Raw genomic sequence first — 20,796 nt, 5'->3', positions numbered from 1 at the left:
CTTCTGGGGCAGATCTGCTAAGACCCAGGGGCCGTGGTCACAGGAGAAGGAGGGCGAGGATGGCAGGACAAGTCTGCCCACTGATAATGAAATCCTGCATGCCATCATGACAGCCCTTCTCCAATCTAGACCTCCATCCACACTTTCCCCAGCTCTCCTGGTCTATCAATGAACTCTGAACTTTATCTACCATCAGGATGCTCACTGCCACTTTATATTTTCTACTTTCAGACCCCTGGCATGTACTCTGGATAGAGTAAAAGTTCTTGCTTTCCTCCAATGTATTCCTCATTTATTGCCAGAATGTTCTTTCTCAACTGAAAATCTCATTGAGTGCTGATAAATAGTGAAATCACCCAAATGAAGGACACTAAGGAAAAAGAAACAAAAACAAAGCATCTTAAGATCTGCCCCACACAGATTACCTGCCATCCGCTGATTACAAAGACAACCCATGCTCTGGGACACCTCTGAAATGGTGTTATTGAATATCATTTGAAACTGTGTGCTTGCAGCGGGGGCCTGGGCCTCTCTTGTCTGGAGAGATTTCCATTATCGTGGTATTGACTGTGCTATGATTTGATTTGTACTGTGTATGGACAGGATTCTTAGGTTATGGGAATTGCTTGATGAAGACTTGTTGGCTGTTGACTGATATGAAGCAAATAAAGTATCTCATGCAGGAAGATGATCTTGCCCCAAACCTTCCCCAAATGGTGGTATATCTGAAACATCTTCATTTACACCATTTATCACATATCCAATACCAAACTTTTTTATAGAAAACAAAGACTAGGTGGTATAAGGCTCTTATCCTGCATAATTGCCAAATATAAGGCTCACGTGTATTAGTGTATTAGTCTTTGCCTGGAATCTTTTCCTTTGGGGAATTTCCTTCTCCCCATGTCCCATGGTCAGGCTCTCATCACAGGGTAGGTCCATGACGAAGTTAGGTCTTTCTTATGACTTTCATTAGATCAACTGAGAAAGATCTGCTCATTTTAATCTGGAACTGTGTGTCAAAAGTCTGCCTGAGAATAAAGTCAACCAAGAGAAAACCAAAGAAGAGTAGGAGAAAGAGAAATGAGTGGCATTATTTGACCTTTGTATTCTGGCCTTACCTGAAGCCCATGGTCATTTTGAATTTTACTTAAGCAAGTTTGAGTTGAGCTTCTATCACTTGAAATTAGAAGTAAATATTAACCAATACATATGGAATAAATACTAATAATTACAGAGAACAGCTTTTACTCTAAACCACTCTCATTTTCACTCTTTATTCTGTTGTGATATGTAAAGTTCAGTACACATGGATCTAAGCATTTAATATATAATTTAATCTTTAACATATGAAGAAAATTATTTTATTATGTCCTTTACAACTGCACCATCTCAGACAGCTAGTCATTTTCAGAGCTGTGATTCCTTCTTGTTCTTCTCCATCATACAAGTTTGCCTCCCTGAATGCTATCAAAACTTTGACCTCTTTCTAGAAGGTCAGGAGTCATTACCTCATTGCACAAGGGTGAGAATTTTCCAGCTATTCTACACCCGTGTTCCACAAACAAATTCCTATAATATTCACAGGAATGTAGAGAAATGGCTTGATGGGCTCTCCAGCATTCATTAGATCAGCGTTGAAATTCTGATTTTGCCTTTTATTCATTGCATTACATGAACCTATGTATCATTTTCCTTTCCTGAAGAAAATGCCATATGACTACTACCTACCTCAAAGAGTGGTTGTGAGATCTAAGTGAGCTAAAGTGCAGGAGGCATGGTCCCTATAAGTACAGGGCAAGTGCACAGCAAATGTCACCATCAGGACAAGACCATTTGTCACTCCAGCACAGCCCATCTCTTCAGTACAATCTACCACACCTGCCCCTATTTCTGATACTGTTAGTAATCACTCTGGGCCAGCGTAAAGCTACTCCTCCCTAAAGCCTCCGAGTCTATTTTTCTCATCTCAGTCAGTCATCACACAAAACTTGAGTCATTGTACTTGCTGGAAGAATGCTCCAGAAGCCTGCCCACCACAGTCCTCAGAGCCCGTCCATGAATCCTCAGAGCTGCTAAAACAAGGAGCTTGTCCCTGGAGAGCCCATGCGGTTCCTCTCCTCAGTGTTTATTATCTGAGAGTCTGTTTCCCTTTTGCCAATCGCCTCACATGGTCCCGCTTAAATAAGGACCATCTGACTATGAAACATGCAAGAAGAGGTCACAGAAACCAAGTTCTTGTAGGGAGCAGGATCTTTTTTTTCCTTTCCTTCTTTTTTTTTGTTTGTTTGTTTGTTTGTTTGTGTTGGGTCTTCGTTGCTGCACGCAGGCTTTCTCTAGTTGCGGCGAGCAGGGGCAACTCTTTGTTGCGGTGAGCCGTCTTTTCATTGCAGTGACTTCTCTTGCTGTGGAGCAGTCTCTAGGCACGCAGGCTTCAGTAGTTGTGGCACGTGGGCTCAGTAGTTGTGGCGCACAGGTTTAGTTGCTCCACAGCAAGTGGGATCTTCCTGGACCAGGGATCAAACCCATGTCCCCTGCATTGACAGGTGGATTCTTTTTTATTATTATTATTAGTTTCTGCTTTATAACAAAGTGAATCAGTCATACATATACATCTGTTCCCACATCCCTTCCCTCATGCATCTCCCTCCCTCCCACCCTCCCCATCCCACCCCTCCAGGCGGTCACAAAGCACGACAGGTGGATTCTTAACCACTGCTCCATCAGGGAAGTCCCAGGAGCGGGACCTCAATAGGATTTCTCAAACGTCATCTAGTTGCTAGCACCATGAAAGGCAGGTCAGACCAAACCTGATCAGTCCCTTCAAGTCTGGATCGTTAAAACTAGACGAGGCAATTTTCTTAAGGCCACATAATGCCTTAGTCTATGTTTTAAGTGCAGGACGTGAAAGGAAGAATTAAACTATTGAATAATTTACTCAGAATAAAATGATGCAACCTCGGCTGGATCTGTAACAGCCTGGTAGACACACAAGGAAGGAACATCATGTGCCAGCCTTCATCTTCTGGAGCTATATGTCATCCCTGCCAAAGCCTACAAATCCCTCTTCCACCCCTCCTGCCTGAGTTATCTACAGTTCACAGAGTCTTGCTCACTTAATTACTCTGTTTAATGCATCTTTGAAAAGGCATTAAATGAGTGCTTCTGAGAGCTTAGGGCATACCTGCTTTCATTGCTACAGCGCCCCCAACGCTGTGTTGTGCAAACCTTGCCCCACCCACCCCCAGTGCCTTCTGGGATTGATGGCCCTCCTCCCTTGGCTTCTGCTGTCTTCAATCGCTGGGACCACGCTGTGTGTCGAGGTTCAATAGACGGCATCCCTTCGTGACAGTTAATTAATACTTTTTCCAATTCATGATAATGCTTCTAGAATTTGAAGAATCTAATTTGCATGAAATCTGTGAAGAATTCAGACTAAAACTAAAGGGCTTGTGTTTCAAAAAATATAATATATCAATTTTACTATATTAAAACATTGTAATATATTGTTAAATGTAATAAATAATTATATATTTGTATAATGCAATGTATAATAATCATTATATTTGAATATATTAAAATATGAAATTATTTTTATTACATAAAATATAATATTTATCAAAAAATAATTTTCTAAAACGTATTTATTGATATTTCTGAAAATACCTTCAAATCTTTCATTCTCTCCTGTCTATTAATTTCTATAACTAATACCAATAACAGCGACATATTTAAGACTTTTATTTTTTTCCCCTGTACCACCAAATGCTTTTAGTGTCGTCCAGCTATGGACTTGCACACTATTGACACTGACAATGAATTGTGTTAGTGCTCATTATGCTGACAAAGCATTTATGTACAGTATAGGTGCTAAAAGATTTATGGATGTGAGTTAATGAGTAAACAAGTGAACCAATGATCAGCTGAATGGATAAACCAATGAATAGATAAACAAATGGATGGAGATGGTCCCCTCTCAATAGCAGCCCACACTAGGTGTCAGTCCCTGCATTAATAATGACATGGATATTATCTCAATCTCTTCTCACATCAACCTTAGGAGGAGGAAAAATTTAATTGTGTCTCAATTTACAAATAACTGAGCCCAGTTCATTTAAGTTACTTGTGTGAACTAAAAATGCCACCTGTCATATCATCAAACAAAGGATGTTGCAGCCATCAGCCACTACAGCTACCTTCCTCCCTCCTGGCACAGTGACCCCTGAGGGAACTCAGGATGGAAACATAATGCCCACCATCGAATCATCAGATTGCAGCCACCCCTGACGGTGCACGCTGAGGAAACTCAGGATGGGAAAGAACAGGATACTGGCCCTGGATGGCTAGGGTACATATCAAAGGAATGATTTCTGTGAGCCCAGACTCTTGTATCTTCCCATACATAGAAAAGCTCTAAATACCTTAACTTGAGATGTCTGGTTTTCTTTAATTAACAGTAATCTTTTGATGTTCTGTCTACCTGATCTTTGTTGCAAAAACTCCTATATATATCCTGGATTCCACCTTGCCTCTTCAGAGCAGTCCCCCAGAGCTATCTGAGATGCTGTGTCCTGGGCTTAAGTCCTCAGTTTTGTCCGCCAAGTAAAACATAATTCTCAACTTGTAGGTTGCGCATTTTTTTCAGTTGACGCTTGCAGAATGTCACAGCTAGAAAATGGGCTTTGTCCAAAAGATTTATCTGACTCGAGAGTCCTTGTTTTTTCTACCACTTTAGCGTTTTTCCCACCGTTGAACCATGATATATATACCCCCATCACCACACACACTCCATTTCACACCAACAGAGAGTGACTGTGTGTCCCTAAAGGCACTCGGAGAATAGCTTAAAGAAACCAACTTCAATTTCAATTTCCTTTAAAGCCTTGTAGTTTACTTAATAATCCATGTAAATTTTGCCTTATATTCTGAAATAGGAATGCATTTCATTACTATCAAGAGAATGTGGTTTTGCTGTTGCTGTTGTTATTTTTTCCCCAGATAGTCTAATAAAAACCATTGCCCCCACAGAAGGGCCACATTTTCACTGTGCGTGTACGGAACAATCTCACACCCACCATACCAACCAGAAGCACTCCAGGTGAGAAGCACAGGGGGCACCTCACTCGTGCATTTTGATAAGGGATCAAGGAATATGGCAGCACTTTCCATGGATAACTGACATCTGTGGGGTGCCACACTCAGGGGCTCTGTATATGTAAGACACAGCCCAAGAGTCCCGAGATCCCGAAAAAAACAAAAAACACAGAAATGGAAGATGAAAACAGCTAGTATGAAGTGCAGGGCGAAAAACATTTTTTGTTGTTGTTTATTTGTATCACTGTTGGTGAGAGGTAAGTGTGGGGTGTGTGAATGAAAAATGTTGCCTGCCATATCAGCAAACAAACGATGATGCGATGCGGTCATCAAGCTATCAGCCACTGCTGCTGCCCCCAACAGTAAGCCCTGGGGGAACTCAGGATGGATACAAACAGGCTGCCCACTGCCAAGCCCTCAGCCCCTGCAGCCACCTGCAATGGTGCACCCTGAGGAGACTCAGGATGGGAAAGTACAGGATATGGTCCTAGATAGCTGCAGTGCATATCAAAGGAATGATTGCAATCAACTCAGATTCTTGCATCTTCCCGGACATAGAAAAGTGCTAAATTTATTAACTTGAGTTATCTGGTTCTTTAACTATCATTAATCTTTTGGTGCTCCAACTATTTGGTCTTTGTTACAAAAGTCCTATATATCCTGGCTCCTCCCTTACCTCTTCAGAGCAGACCCTCAGAGCTATCTGAGAGGCTGCCTCCTGGGCTTGAGGTCCTCAGAAATCCTGCTGAATAAAACATAATTCTCAGCTTTTACATTGTGCATCTTTTTACAGTTGACAGGTAATCGCCAGGATCTCTTTTTCCCAAGGTCTGACGTGTCCTTCCACGCAGAGAGGCTCTGTTACTGTAGCATTCCCACCTCCCTCCTTCCCTGGGAGAGGAAAGCTCTTACTGATGAGGTTCAGAGAGGAACGGGACATGTAGAGCCCTCCCACTTCCTTTCCCTTTGCTTTCCAGAGCCACTGTACCCAGGAAGTGTGGATTCTGGTCTGTTCCACCATGCTGTGTTACAGTGACAGTCCCACTGTATGGGGATACCTATGATGGTCCAGCCCTCCTGCAACTGGTGGGTATATCTGGAAATTCTGTGGTTCAGTTTGACAAAGCTCATTTCCCCCCAGACATATGCCACATTCTCCAAAATCAGCATTATTGTAAATTAAGATAGTATTTTGGTCAACCATCTGCCTTATTTCCCAGTTGGTTCAGAACTTGGATAAGGAAGAGGGGTGCTATTCATTGGGCCCCTCTCAAGCTCCAGCTTTTTTGTGGAGGGCCAGAAACTTTCAGAAAGAAGGAATGGAATCTGTGGGTCAAAATAGCACATAGAGAGATGTAGATGAATTTGAGACACATGGCTTTGTTCCTTGAACTTCGGTATGTAATGCATGAATGGGATGTTTTGACTTTGCAGGTTGAGCTACTCCTATTGGACCATTAAGTTGAAGGTAACCTGAGTTTGCAATTGACTTTTTACTCTTGAGACCTGATAGACAGTTGAAGTTTAGTTGTGTGTCACTTGGAATTCTCACCTTGGCAGATCACTGCAGTTGGATGGTGATTCTGTTCACAGGAATGTAGCTGTCTTGATAGAGTAAGGGCTATGCATGTTAAGTCTAAAGCAGGTGACTTTAAGACCTTACCTGTTTTGGGCAAATCCAAGCACTTCAGTAGAGGCTCAGGCCCCAGGGACCAAGCCAGGTGTTGACAAGGAACGTGGCCTTTGCAAGAAATAGGGCTATAGCCTGACTTATAAAAATATGCAAGCCTTTTCTTAAGCTTTTCTGAAGACAATATAGCTAAGGCAAAGATCCATTATAGGGAAGAGCATTTTTCCATATACGAGCCTTTCAGACATTAATGAACAGAAAAATATATGCCATTTTCAAATGGGAAGGCCACCAAGTACTCTATGATCTATGAAGCATTAGTGAGAATCAAGATCAAACCTTTAACTCTAGACCTAGGAATCCCAAATTCCATTCTGCTTTTAGAGTCAAGGTCGGAATTATGACAAGACCAATCTCAGATTCATGTGCCTTCTCCACAGGTTCAGGAGTTGGGAAACACTCCAAATCAAAAGAAGCATGTAAGGAGAAAAAGGTATTCATTCCAGCAAACAACATCTGTGTTGAAGAAGGGAGAAGGCTACCTAACCAGCAGGTAAAACTGTTACTGTTTCATCTGGATCATTCTGAAGATGTAGGGAATGAGCATCAGGAAATCAATCAAGACACCTCCCACTTCTGCACAAGAGGTGTGGAAACAGAACAGCAGCAAGACTTTGGGAGCACTGTCCACTTGGCTCTGAATTTTGGAATTATTAAGAGCAGTTTGAACTCAGGAATCAGGAAACAGCCAACCCTAGCTGAAACACAGATGAGGGTGAGGGGAACCTTCCCTGGGAGGCAGGTTTCACAGGCCTCTCTTATGTCATAGAAACAGAAGACTAGGACTTAAGATGTTCACTAATGGGCTATACTGTGTTCCCCCAAAGTGTTTATACTGAAGTTCTAACCCCCAGTACCTCATAATGTGACCTTACCTGGAGATAGGGTCTTTACACAGATAATCAATTAAAATGAAGTCATTAGGAAGGGCCCTAAGACTGGCCTTATGAAAAGAAGAAATTTAGACAGAAAAATACATAAGCAGAGCATACCATGTGAACATGAAGATGACCATTTAGAAGCCGAGGAGAGAGGCCTGGAACAGATCCTTCCTTCATAGCCCTCAGGAGGAACCAACCCAGCCAACATTTTGATTTTGGACTTGTAGCCTCCAGAACTGTGAGGCAATAGATTTCTGTTAAGTACCCAGTTTATGGTACTTTGTTACAGCACCCCCGTCAAAATAATATGTCTTCACAAGGACGTATGGACATTAGGCCACTGGATCAAACCTTCACTCTACCTAGTCTTTGAGAGCTGAGAAATAAAAATTGAGACTTTTGATAAAGAAAAAAAAGAAATTCAAATTAAACCTTGTGAATGGTGCTTCTGCCATTGCAAATTTCTGAGCTTTGCAAGAAGGTAACATTTCTAATGTGCCCTGTCAGTACAGTTGTGTAATTTCCTGCTAAATAAGGTAAATGCAGAGTATCTAGGTTTACCTCCTGCTGAGAAAGTTCTCCCAATTCAGCTTAAGTTCACAGGTCATGGCGACTGGCTGGTCACTGGCTTAGGCTGATAAACATCGTGGAGAAGCTAAAAACTAAGTTTTTGTCCATTTACCCTCATTTTAGACTTCAATGATTATTAGTGTTATTACTTTTTACTCTACTTCCAAGGTGATTTAAGGTTTCCGTAGGAAATTACCAAGAGAAGAGGACTTATTTTGACATTTGAGGCATCTAATATTGCCATTTTAAAATTGGAATATACTTATTGCACGAGCTCTTTGACAATCTCAGAGAGGTTGACTTGCAGTCGCCCAGACATATTTTGGGATCAGAAATATAATAGGAGTGAAATTTTAGCCTTGGGTAACAAATGGCCATAGGATTTGATCTGCATAATACACTGTTCTGACCCATCCCCAGAGGATCTAGGAGAGTAAACAAAGGCAGGAATTAGTATTGGGAAGGGGACTGGTGGACCAGCTCACTTTTCAGACCACACAGCCCTAGGAGTCAGCCAGCGTTTCTAGATTATTCAGAAGGCAATATTTTAAAAAAATGGAACGAATTCCATTAGAAAAGACTGTCTTAACGAGACTCTATTACTGGGAGACAATTAGATTAGACATGCTTCTCTAACCCTCTCCAGAAAACAATGGCAACACTCTTCCCAGGAAGCCAAGTTGACTGTCACCCTCCTGCACGTGCAGCAGCTGTTTAAATTCACAGCCAGTTTTTAAAGAAGAGTTATAAGATACTCAGAATTGCCTGTGATCAATAAAGTGGGAGATGAGCCACATCACTGGAATTGCTGGGCCCAAATTGAAGCACACCTCGAGAACCATATGAAACACCATTTAATGCAAAGTCGTGTGCCCACTACTCACTGAACCCATTTTCTTCTGGTTATAAGGGTTCATCTCAAGGAGACATGCTGAGGTCAGCTGGAGTTCTGCCTGCCGAATACAAAAAGTTCTGTTTGCACTGGCCGACCAAGGGGAAGGTGACAATCTACCTGAAGTGAAAAAAGACACAGAACAGTCCCTGGATCCAAATTTGGCCAATACTGTTCAGCTGAGCTGCCAGGAACCCACACGACATGCTCATGAAAAGTAATCTGTCCCTGCACAGGCTCGCCCTCCATGGAAATGACCAAAGCTAAATAGAGGTGTATTTCCACCAGTATTACTCCCAACACAGATCAGAACAGAACTTGTGTCTCAGAAACACCCAAAGTGTGGATGTTTTGTATCTGAACAGTGGGTGGGTTTGAACATAGATATAAGGAAAGACGGAAGAATACAACGAGGCCATCAGCTTCCAGTGTAGCCAATTAAAACCTTTTCCTTAGCAGAGTAAAGCAAACATGTGGGAATAAAAATGGCAAAAAGTAATTGCATTTCAAAACTGAGGCAGCTAAAAGCTGTAAGTATGAGGAATTCAATTATAACAATGTAACAAAAAATAAATAGGGCAAGTAAACACATATTTGCCAGAAATTATGATGCTCACGCCAAGCTGATTCTGCAGTTGCAGTTCCAGTGCCGGTCTAATCACCCAAAAAGAAATAAAATAATGATTTCACTAACCCTGAATCCTTATCTGAATTTTCTTCCAATCACTTGGATCATCTCATAGAGAGAAATAATTAAAAAATAAAAGATCTAACAAATGGTCCTCTTCTAAGTTTAATGAGAAAGGTTATGAAGCATTCAATCTGAACATCTAATTTTAAAAGAGAAATGCCTGTTTTTTTTTCATTCAAGAAAGATAAATTTAGAAAATAGAAAAGTGAATAAAAGTAATGGGTAAATAAATAACTTATTTCAATATTCAACAAAAATTAACATTGGTATAAACTTCCATTTTTTCATATGCATAGAAAATCTAGTATATATAATGTTAGTCGTGTAACATACATTATCATTTGTGTGTTCGCCTTTTACTTAACATTATATCATTAGTGTTTTTAATGTTGTCTTCCTAGCCACAATTTTTAATAGCTGCACAGCATGCCTTTAATAGATGTGCTTAATTTCCCTCATATCATGTTGAATAGTTATTTTTTCTTTCCTTGTTGTTTTCCCATTAGTATTAGCACTACTGATATTTAATAATAGCAAACACATATACAGTTAACCCTTGAGCAACATGACTTAGAACTGCATGGGTCCACTTATACATAATTTTTTTTCACTAAATACGTACTATAGTACTATACAATCCACGGTTGGTTGAATCCACACAGGGCCAACTGTGAAGTTATGTGTGAATTTTCAACTGCATGGAGGGTCATCACTCCTCACTCCTAAGTTTTTTGTTCAGGGTCAACTGCATACTGATCAGTATGTGAGATGCACTTTATATATTAATTCAATCCAAGGGAGGGGACCTTGTGAAATGGGTGCTTTTATCCCCATTTTACAGATGAAGAAACTGAAGCACAGAGCATTCACCCAGATACTATAGCAGAACAAGGTTTCTAACCAAGGCAATCTGGCCCTGAGTCCATGCTTCTGATCATTACACTATGTGTAGACATAATTTTTTTCTCTTCTTACTTAGGATTGTTTTTCTTAACATAGATTTCCTGAGAAGTAGAATAAGTAGACAAGAATGGATGAACATTTCAAAGATTCTCAAAATATTATCACTGAATTGCTTCCCCAACTGTTATGAATATTGTACCATCATTTTCTCCTAAATCTACACATTCTGAAACCATGTATTCAGTTCTAAATATTCAAGACTATCCTTTCTTTATTGTGTTTTCCTTTGATCAATAGAAAATGACTCCCCAATTTTTCTATTAAATATTTTTCTACTAATTAACTATACTTGTCTAACTTTAATGCTATTAGGTTAAATTATTTTGTTTATTGGTTGTTATTTGTGTAGATTTTTTACATTCATCTAGTTTATACTTGTCCAGTCTTTTACTTTAACCTTCCAGTGTCTTTTTGTTTTTGATATACCTCTTTTTTTTTTTTTTTCTTTTTGCGGTATGTGGGCCTCTCACTGTTGTGGCCTCTCCCGTTGCGGAGCACAGGCTCCGGATGCGCAGGCCCAGCGGCCATGGCTCACGGGCCCAGCCGCTCCACGGCATATGGGATCCTCCCAGACCGGGGCACGAACCCGTATCCCCTGCATCGGCAGGCGGACTCTCAACCACTGTGCCACCAGGGAGGCCCGATATACCTCTTATAAGTAGTAAATTATTGAATTTATTTTAAAGGTCCAATGAATTTATATTGTTTTTCCACCACTTTTATACCACTATACCTCTGGTATCACTCAGGATATCATATGTGTGTTTATAATTAAAATTGATCTACAGATTGATTAACTTCCATCCAATCTTGTCATTTTGGATACCTGAATCTTATTTATTTCTTAGAATTAATTTGAAAATTTCTCAGATTTCCTATGTTGGAAAGTTTAAATGGCATGAGAATAATCAACTCACTGACTATCTGAAAGAACTCAAAGTAAAACTTTCTGGACCCAGAAAAATTGAAGGAAGGGAGAACACGGTGCTTTTTTATAATGAGTTTCAGTGTATTTCATAGTTATGTGTCAATTCAGATTTTAAAAATTCTTCTTGAAGCAATTTTACAAATTTGTATTTTCAGTAAATTGCCTATTTAACCAAAATTTAAACATATATTAACATAAATTTTAAACAATATTCTTTCATAATTAAAAAAAGAACCTTTACATTTCTGGTTATATCTCCTTTCAAATTTATAGTGCAGTGTGTCTATGGTTACTCATTTTACCTCTCAGTTATTATCCCACTTTATTGGATTTTTCAGACCACTGGGACTTAAAATAGTTCACATATTTCAATATTTCTTGTCTTTTGTTTATTTATATACTTCACTAATTTCTGCTTTGATCTACAGCAATGCTGTTTTTTTCTCCCTAAGAGTGTGTTACAGCTGTTTTCTTAGCCTCTTGAATTGAAAACATTCTTTCTTCCTTCATTCTTCTTCATTCTTTCTGATTAAATAACAAAACATCAGCTACATTCCACAAATATTGATGTTATGTGATTATAATCATTATATTTAAATCAGTTTAGTGTGGTGCTTTAAAATGTGTTCACTATGGAACACCCTCTTCAAAAAGTGGAGCCTCATTTGCCTCCTGTTAGGTGTGGGCTGTTCTCAGTGAGTCACTTAGAATGAATAGAATAAGGTGGAAAGGACAGGGGGTAACTTCTGAGATAGGTCATAAAAGCTTGCCTCTCTCTCTCAGTTCACTCCCGCTGAGCTGCCATGTTGCAAGCAGCCCTATGGAGAAGCCCATGCGGCAAGGAACTAAGGTCTCCTGCCAAAGCTATGTGAATGTGCCATCTTGAAAGTGGATCTTCCACGTCTAGTCAAGCCTCAGATGACAGCAACCTTGGTTCCCATCTTGACTGCTCATGAGACACCTTCAGTCAGAACCACCCAGGTAAGCTGCTTCTGAATTCTGACCCACAGAAACTGTGAAATAATAAATGTTTATTGTTTTAAGTCTCTAAGTTTGGGGGGTAATTTGTGATACAGTAGTAAGTAATACAACAAAAAATCAGTTTTTTATTTTTTCTTTGACTTTAGATTTGAGGTTTTTTGACCATACTTCATTGGATATACTTGTGTCATGGTTCTTGTAAACCTTTATCTAAGGCCTTTTTGATAAGAAAGTAAATTTTATACAATTTCAGCTATTTATAAGTTATTATATATAATAATGGTTTAATATATAATCAAATTTTTTGGTTTAATATATAATCAAATTTTGTGAATACTGTGTGGGTGCTGAAAAAAGTGATGTGTATCTATGTTTATGACACCAATCTGATAATTAATCTGATAAAGTATATTATTCAAACCCGATATAAACTCATTTATATTTTATTTACTTCAACAACTGAGAGTGCAATGATAAAATCTCTTGTAGGTATTGTATTTCAATCTATTTCATCTTGATTTTGAACAAATTTTTATCAGGTAATGTTTTTGTGAAAAAGTTTCTTAGTAGTTATATACTCATTTTAAAATGAATTGTTAAAATTATAAGAGAAACTTTTGAAAAATTAGTGTAATGAAAATTCCCCATTGATTTTTATTATATTTATTGCATTCCTAATATTAATACTGTAGTACTCTACTATTACATTTTCCTGATACAGCTTTCCTCATCTTTCACACCTAACTTTTTAGCCTTTTTTATAAAGTTGTCTCTTGTAAATAGCATTTAATTGCTATACTTTGATCTGAGAGCATTTGATTTTTAATTGGGGGATTTAATCAATTCACTTTTGTTTTTATAATCATTTAGTGCTAAGCTTTCCTCTTTTCCTTTAATTGTTCATGGATATATTTTTTTCTGTCTTTTAACATGAATTTTTTTTGTTTTTCTTGCTAGTCGTTTTGTTTAAATTAAACAATGTTTTTAAGGATCTCTATGCTAGTAATAATTTGAAGAGTTCCCTTTAAATTTTTCATAAGTGCTCCTTAACTTACATTTATCTAAATATCAAAGACCAAAATGAAATGTTCACTTTTGGTTCTCTTTATGTGAAATCAATAGTTTAGTACACTTTCACTTTCCTTCATCTATTAATATATTTGAAGTTTTAGATCAAGAATATTATATTTGTTCCATGACATGGAACCAGACTGCAACATAAGATGAAGTTTTCAAGAGTTTTTCTTCCTTATAATGAGTGTCACTTCTTTCTGTAGTCTAAGACTTTTAAAAGTTGCTCTTTTAATTTTCCCATCAGGGATATTCTAAGAGAAATTAGGAAAATCTGTATTAGAGAATGTAGTGAGAGCCCATTTCCCATTTTCCACTAGATATCTACTTAAGACCATTTTGAAACTCCTCTACTTTCCTCTATCACATCTCCATTCATTCTTAGCAGATTAATCCTTCTCTTATTTCACAAGTAGACGGGAAAATCATCAGACAGGAATGTTCGCTATTTCCTATGACCGTATTAATCTTTTTGATTTCATACAGTTCTTTTTTATTCTACCCTTGTAATAAAGTTGTTTTGTTTTCATTTATCTTCTGCAAAAAAAATTAGAAAGTGAATTCCTCTTGGTATACATATTATATGTATATATTACGTTTATATGTTTATATTATATGTATATATTACGTTTTCAACATCCAGTCTCAAATAAAATAACTTTAATGTGTTTGGTACTTCTGACTTGGGTTTATATAATCTCATTGTAAAATGAAAAATAAAAGATTCCTCTCAAATGTGAACATGGCTTGAATTTTAGATAAAGTTAAGGAATTACATTTTTGGTGGGATTATGCTATTGCATTTATGTTTGGCTTAGAAGTCCTTATCTTTTAGATATGCATATTGAAACACTTATTAATAAAAGTATATTGTCTTGGGTTTGTTTCTAAATCATCTGGTGTTGGGGAGAGTGGGTTGGAATACAGAAAAAAACATACTGGGCTTGGGTTGATAATTGTTGAAGCTGAGTGATGGGTGTATGGGAGTTCATTATGCTATTTTCTCTTTTTTTATATATACTTGAAATTTTCCATAATGATAAGTTAAAAATAATCACCTTAAAAACATCTTAAACTGTTATACCCCTACAAATATATAAACACATATGAAACTGATTTTAACAATCACTATCAGGTCCCTACTGCTACAACTTCTTTTCTAAGTTTCTAATCATTTGGTGAACAAGTTCACCTCTTTGGAAAATCTTCTTCAGGAATTACTACAGATAGTATGTTTTCAGACAGGCTGAATCTGAGTTATTTATGAAAGCTTAATATGAAAATGTGTCTGTTGTCTTCATCAATTGACTTGGATATTCTTGAACCCAAGAAAATTTTACACTGGCATCTGGTTTACTTGTATAAAGTACTTGTGACTTGATAAAAATATCCTCTGCTTTAGAAGTAACAGGGACCAGTGCTTGACAATTGCTTCGAACAATTTTCCCACTCAGAACTGCTAAGTCAAGTCTTGTGAATCACAAAAGCATATTCACTGTGACCTAGAAGAGTTAGTCAAGTTATAAAACTGCATTTATTCCTGTTCATAACCTCTGCTTGAAGAGTTAAAGCAAGTTGACGTTTTTTTCCTGTGATGCTACTAATATTTTCTTCTGTTGACCCACAGATCTCAACACTTTAGTTGACTAGACCAACACAAAAAGTGGAACAGTTTTGTGAGAAGCAGCATTACCAAACTACACTTCTTCATTATCTTATTTGATAAAATCCGAGAAATTGTAAGGTTTTTATTTTTCTCACTGTCCTATGTTAGTTTTGATTTTCTAAAGGAAAGTTACAGAAGTTACAGATGTGTGTGTGTGTGTGTGTGCGTGTGTGTGTGTATTGTTGGTGGTGGCATTATAAATTTAATAGGAAAACATGTATTGGGTCATACTGCATCCATACTTTCATTAATCCATTCCTTTAATCAAACAATTTTACTGAGTGTTTAGCTCACTAAGTGGTAGCCTCCATCCCTGCCTTCATAGAATTTTTATCATAGTGCAAGTGAATCCTTTGAGGGAGGATAAGAGGATAAATACCTAGACCGAGAGGTCAAAGAAATTAGGATCTATCCCTCATAGGTTCAGAGAGAGAAACCCAAGCTCTTCCCTCGACATGGTTCCCAGCTTAGTATGGTAAATGACTTAGACCAATCAGTTTTGATAAGGAATTCCTGGACCACTTATGGATCTTAGGAGGATCCATGTAACCAGTTAGTGCCTTGAGTATTCTTCTTGAGAGATGATCTATCTGGTTTAGTAAGACAAAGATTTATACTCAGTCCTTCCTTGACATGGCTCACTTTCTTTTGAGCTTTTCAGTTAATTATTAGAATTATTTATACTCATAGAATATGAGATTATGCTTATTTTAAAAAGCAAGAGAGTTTTTTTGTTTGAACTGTCAATAATCTTGAGTTTAGTGCAACAGTCCCAGATGATAACAGTTTAAGGATTTTTCTCTTTTTATGTTTAATGCAGAATGTTTATTTGATGTTCATTAAACTTAGTTTCTTAAGCTATTGTTTGGCATCATACAAAGCATTCTTAATGTCATAGTAGAGATATAAAAGATCTTTACAAATTGAAATGCGATGCCCTTGTCCCCAAATATTTTAATGTCCACAAATGTGCTTTTAAAGTAAACATTAAATTCATGTTTGACACTCTAAATTTTGTGTAATCTCAATACTACCAATAAGTAAACTATATTATACAGATGTGGAAAAATCTAGTTAGTATATAAACAATACTTTGCACCATTAACAACTTTATGATGTGAAATTCACATATTGACTTAGGAAACTCTTTTGAGCCCCCAAAGGACCTTTGAAATATCATTGTATTACTACAAATAAAAATCACACTATATAATTGAAAAAGTTTTTGAAAATACCAACTGCCTAGTATTGGGCTATAACCCAAAGCATAAAACAAAATTCCAGAAGACCATACAGATATAAATAAATGTTGCATAAATAAATAAATGAAGGCGAAGAGGTGAATCTCCCATACAGAAAAATTTCACATAATTTCTCTAGATATTATGCCATCATGGAGGCAAGCATAACTCCCCACCCTGGTGTGGGCTTTGCCTAGTGACTGGTGACTTCCTTCCAAAGAAGGCCGTATGGAAATAAGGAAAATAAAAGAGGGACTTTACAGTAAAGCAACCTGACCCTCCGCAAAGCCCCATAGCTTCAGGCTAATCATGAGAATGATGTCAGACAAATCCCAACTGAGTCAAAATACCTGACCAGGGCTTCCCTGGTGGCGCAGTGGTTGAGAGTCTGCCTGCCGGTGCAGGAGACGCGGGTTCATGCCCCGGTCTGGGAAGATCCCACATGCCGCAGAGTGGCTGGGCCCATGAGCCATGGCCGCTGAGCCTGCGTGTCCGGAGCCTGTGCTCCGCAACGGGAGAGACCACAACAGTGAGAGGCCTGCGTACCCCCCCCAAAAAAAAACCTGACCAGGACTCCTCAAAACTACAAAAGTCATCAAACTCAAGGAAAGTCTGAGTAACTCACAGCCAAGAGATGTCTAAGGAGACACAATGCCTAAATGTAATGTGGTCTCCTGAATGGGATCCCAGAACTGAAAAATGATGTTGCATCAAAACTAAGGAAATCTGAATAAAGTATAGATGAGTTAATAATAATGCATCAATTTTGGTTCATTCATTGTGAGAAATGTACCATACTAATTTAATACACTAATAGGGACAGTAGGTGCAGGGAATATGATACATCCTCATTTTTCTCTGTAAATTTAACACTGTTCTAAAAAAAGTTTATTTTTTAAAATGTTACCTGCTGAAAAAATTTTAATTTAAAAATGTAAAAAGAAAATTTGCCTTATATACAAAACAAAGACATCCTATTAGTCTCTGGAAGTACTTTCTGCAGAATCAACAAGGGCTTTTAATATGTCAGCAGTGTTACCTCCCCTCCAAATATCTTTCCAAATACCAAACCATTATTCACTGAATAACTTTAATTTCAATAAGATACAATGTTTTTAATGACTATATAAACACTTTATCTTCCATATACATAATTTTCTAAAATCTTTCAAAACAGAACCTATATAGTGATTTCATAACTGTGGTTACCAACCCCACGTTGGATTTCAGGCCCTGTAGCCAGTCCAGTTGGTAAGACCCCACCCTTCCACTTCACAACCCCAGCACTGTTTATGTTTATGTCAATAATTTGGCAGGTGTGTGCATCAAGTCATGAAACAGGGATGCTTCTTGAACAGCAACAAAAACCCTACAGTACAAATAATCATGGCATTGATTTTAATTGCAGCATTTCCAAATAGATTTTTCCAGAAAGAACAAAGCAGGTAGAGAATTCCAATTGTTAAAATAAAAAAAGAAAGCAGTCGGGATTTTCCTGGAGGTCCAGTGGTTAATACTTCACCTTCCACTGCAGGGAGTATGGGTCCAATCCCTGGTCCGGAAGTTAAGATCCCACATGCCTCACAGCCAAAAAACCAAAACATAAAACAGAAGCAATGTTGTAACAAATTCAATAAAGACTTTAAAAATGGTCCACATCAAAAAAATCTTTAAAAAGAAAAAAGCATTCAGAAACCCAAACTGAATACCATTATGAGACTCTCCAAGTGGGGCCTTCTCTATGCTCATTAAGAAGGCTTTGTTTTTTAAGAATGTCTTTTTTTTTTTTTTGCGGTACACGGGCCTCTCACTGTTGTGGCCTCTCCAGTTGTGGAGCACAGGCTCCGAACGCGCAGGCTCAGTGGCCATGGCTCACAGGCCCAGCCGCTCCGCGGCATGTGGGATCCTCCCGGACCGGGGCACGAACCCGTGTCCCCTGCGTCGGCAGGCAGACTCTCAACCACTGCGCCACCAGGGAAGCCCAAGAATGTCATTTTATGATTAGTTGAGCAATGGTAGAAAGGGAGGGCAATGCTATAGTTCCTGAAAGGCAAACTTACAGTGGAAAAATTCACTGCTATTTTAGGATGCTGACAGATTTATATGACCTAGTTTAAACCTAACTCTACTTCATAATTTCTAACCAAATCTCATGGAAAATAACACCTTTGTATACTCTTTCTGTTTGTTTGACTGGAGATAGCAAATTCTTTTTAATGAACCATATGGGTCATTCTCATAAGATTCTGTAGGACTAGCATCCACTACTGACTATTAATAATTTACTTCCTGTTACTTGCAAGCTTGGCTATAGGGTCTAGAGTTCTAATCTGAGTTTCTCTATTAGCAAATGTTTTGAAAGTTCTGCTCATAAATATGATCAAATTGGCCTTTGTCACTATATATTTTAAGTCACTCAAAAGATAGTCATCTCACCTGTTATTTATTTTACAAAACAACCTTAGATGTGCAATATTATTTCCTATTGAGAGAAAAATCGACTCTTCAACATATTGCTTCATTAAGATGAAATGAAATCTTGTTTTCACAGGGAATGTGAGTTACAGGAGTCTATCAGGACATGAACTGCTCTGTTCCTCAACTTATTTGACTGAGTTTTATTTCAAATTTCTTACCACTAACCATGGAGAAAAAAAGAGAGAGAGGGAGAGAGAGAGAGGTGGATAGGGGATCAGGAGGTAAAGAAAGAAGAAAAGGAAAGAGAGAGGGAAAATAAAAAGTAGGGGAGGAAAAGGGAGGTGATGTAGAGAGAGACAGGAAGGGAGCAGTGTAGAATATGGAAGGCTAGCTGAGAGGGAGCAGTCACTGTATAACCATGACAAAAAAAATTTCTTTGCAAAATATACAGATTGCCAACAAACACATGAAAGGATACTCAACATCACTAATCATTAGAGAATGCAAATCAAAACTACAATGAAGTATCACCTCACATTGGTCAGAATGGCCATCATCAAAAAATCTACAAACAATAAATGCTGGAGAGGGTGTGGAGAAAATGGAACCCTCTTGCACTATTGGTGGGAATGTAAATTGATACAGCCACTATGGAGAACAGTATGGAGGTTCCTTAAAAAACTAAAAACAGAACTACCATAGGACCCAGCAATCCCTCTACTGGACATATACTCTGAAAAAACCATAATTCAAAGAGTCATGTACCACAAAGTTCATTGCAGCACCATTTACAATAACCAGGACATGGAAGCAACTTAAGTGTCCATCAACAGATGAATGGATGAAGAAGATGTGACACATATATGCAATGGAATATTACTCAGTCATAAAAGGAAACGAACTTGAGTTATTTGTAGTGAGGTGGATGGGTCTAGAGTCTGTCATGCAGAGTGAAGTAAGTCAGAAAGAGAAAAACAAATAACGTATGCTAACACATATATATGGAATCTAAAAAAAAAAATGGTCCTGATGAACCTAGGGACAGGACAAGAATAAAGACTCAGATGTAGATAATGGACTTGAGGACACAGAGAGGGAAGGGTAAGCTGGGATGAAGTGAGAGAGTAGTACACTACAAAATGTAAAATAGCTAGTGGGAAGCAGCTGCATCACATGGGGAGATCAACTCCATGCTTTGTGACCACCTAGAGGGGTGGGATAGGGAGGGTGGGAGGGAGATGCAAGAGGAAGGGGATATGGAGATATATGTATACATATAGCTGATTCACTTTGTTATACAACAGAAACTAATACAACATTGTAAAGCGATTATACTCCAATAAAGATGTTTAAAAAAAAACTTCTTTGCAAAGTTATTCAAACCAAAAACTAATGTTCTTGCTCATAGAATTGATCTATTTCAGCTTCAGGAATCAACATGGTACTGTTTACTCCTATGGCATAAATTCATTAAAGAAGGAACTTGCAATATTCCAGACACAGACTTCAGATTCAAATACTTCAGATTTCAAGTACTCTAGCAGAGTCTGAAAGCTTATTTAGTTTCTATTTGCAAATATATGGCCACCATATATACAATCATTTTTACGGAGGCTGTGGGAGGAGAATCCTTGCCTTTAAAAATTAGTATTATAATTTAGAGAGTTGACTAGGTAATAGATAATAGAATATCCAATAAAAAAATCACCA

The 20,796-nt window shown here is 38.0% G+C and overlaps 1 pseudogene; it reads right to left on the bottom strand.

Annotated features, from left to right (window-relative positions):
• LOC132494686 (large ribosomal subunit protein eL8-like) overlaps positions 1–3,339 on the bottom strand; it is a 77,407-nt pseudogene extending 74,068 nt beyond the window's left edge.
• Positions 3,340–20,796: the final 17,457 nt, after the last annotated feature.

Source organism: Mesoplodon densirostris, chromosome 8 (assembly GCF_025265405.1).
Source record: "Mesoplodon densirostris isolate mMesDen1 chromosome 8, mMesDen1 primary haplotype, whole genome shotgun sequence".
Lineage (NCBI taxonomy): Eukaryota > Metazoa > Chordata > Mammalia > Artiodactyla > Ziphiidae > Mesoplodon > Mesoplodon densirostris.
The sequence above is the reverse complement of the archived record's forward strand: the minus strand, read 5'-3'. Positions and strand labels throughout refer to the sequence as shown.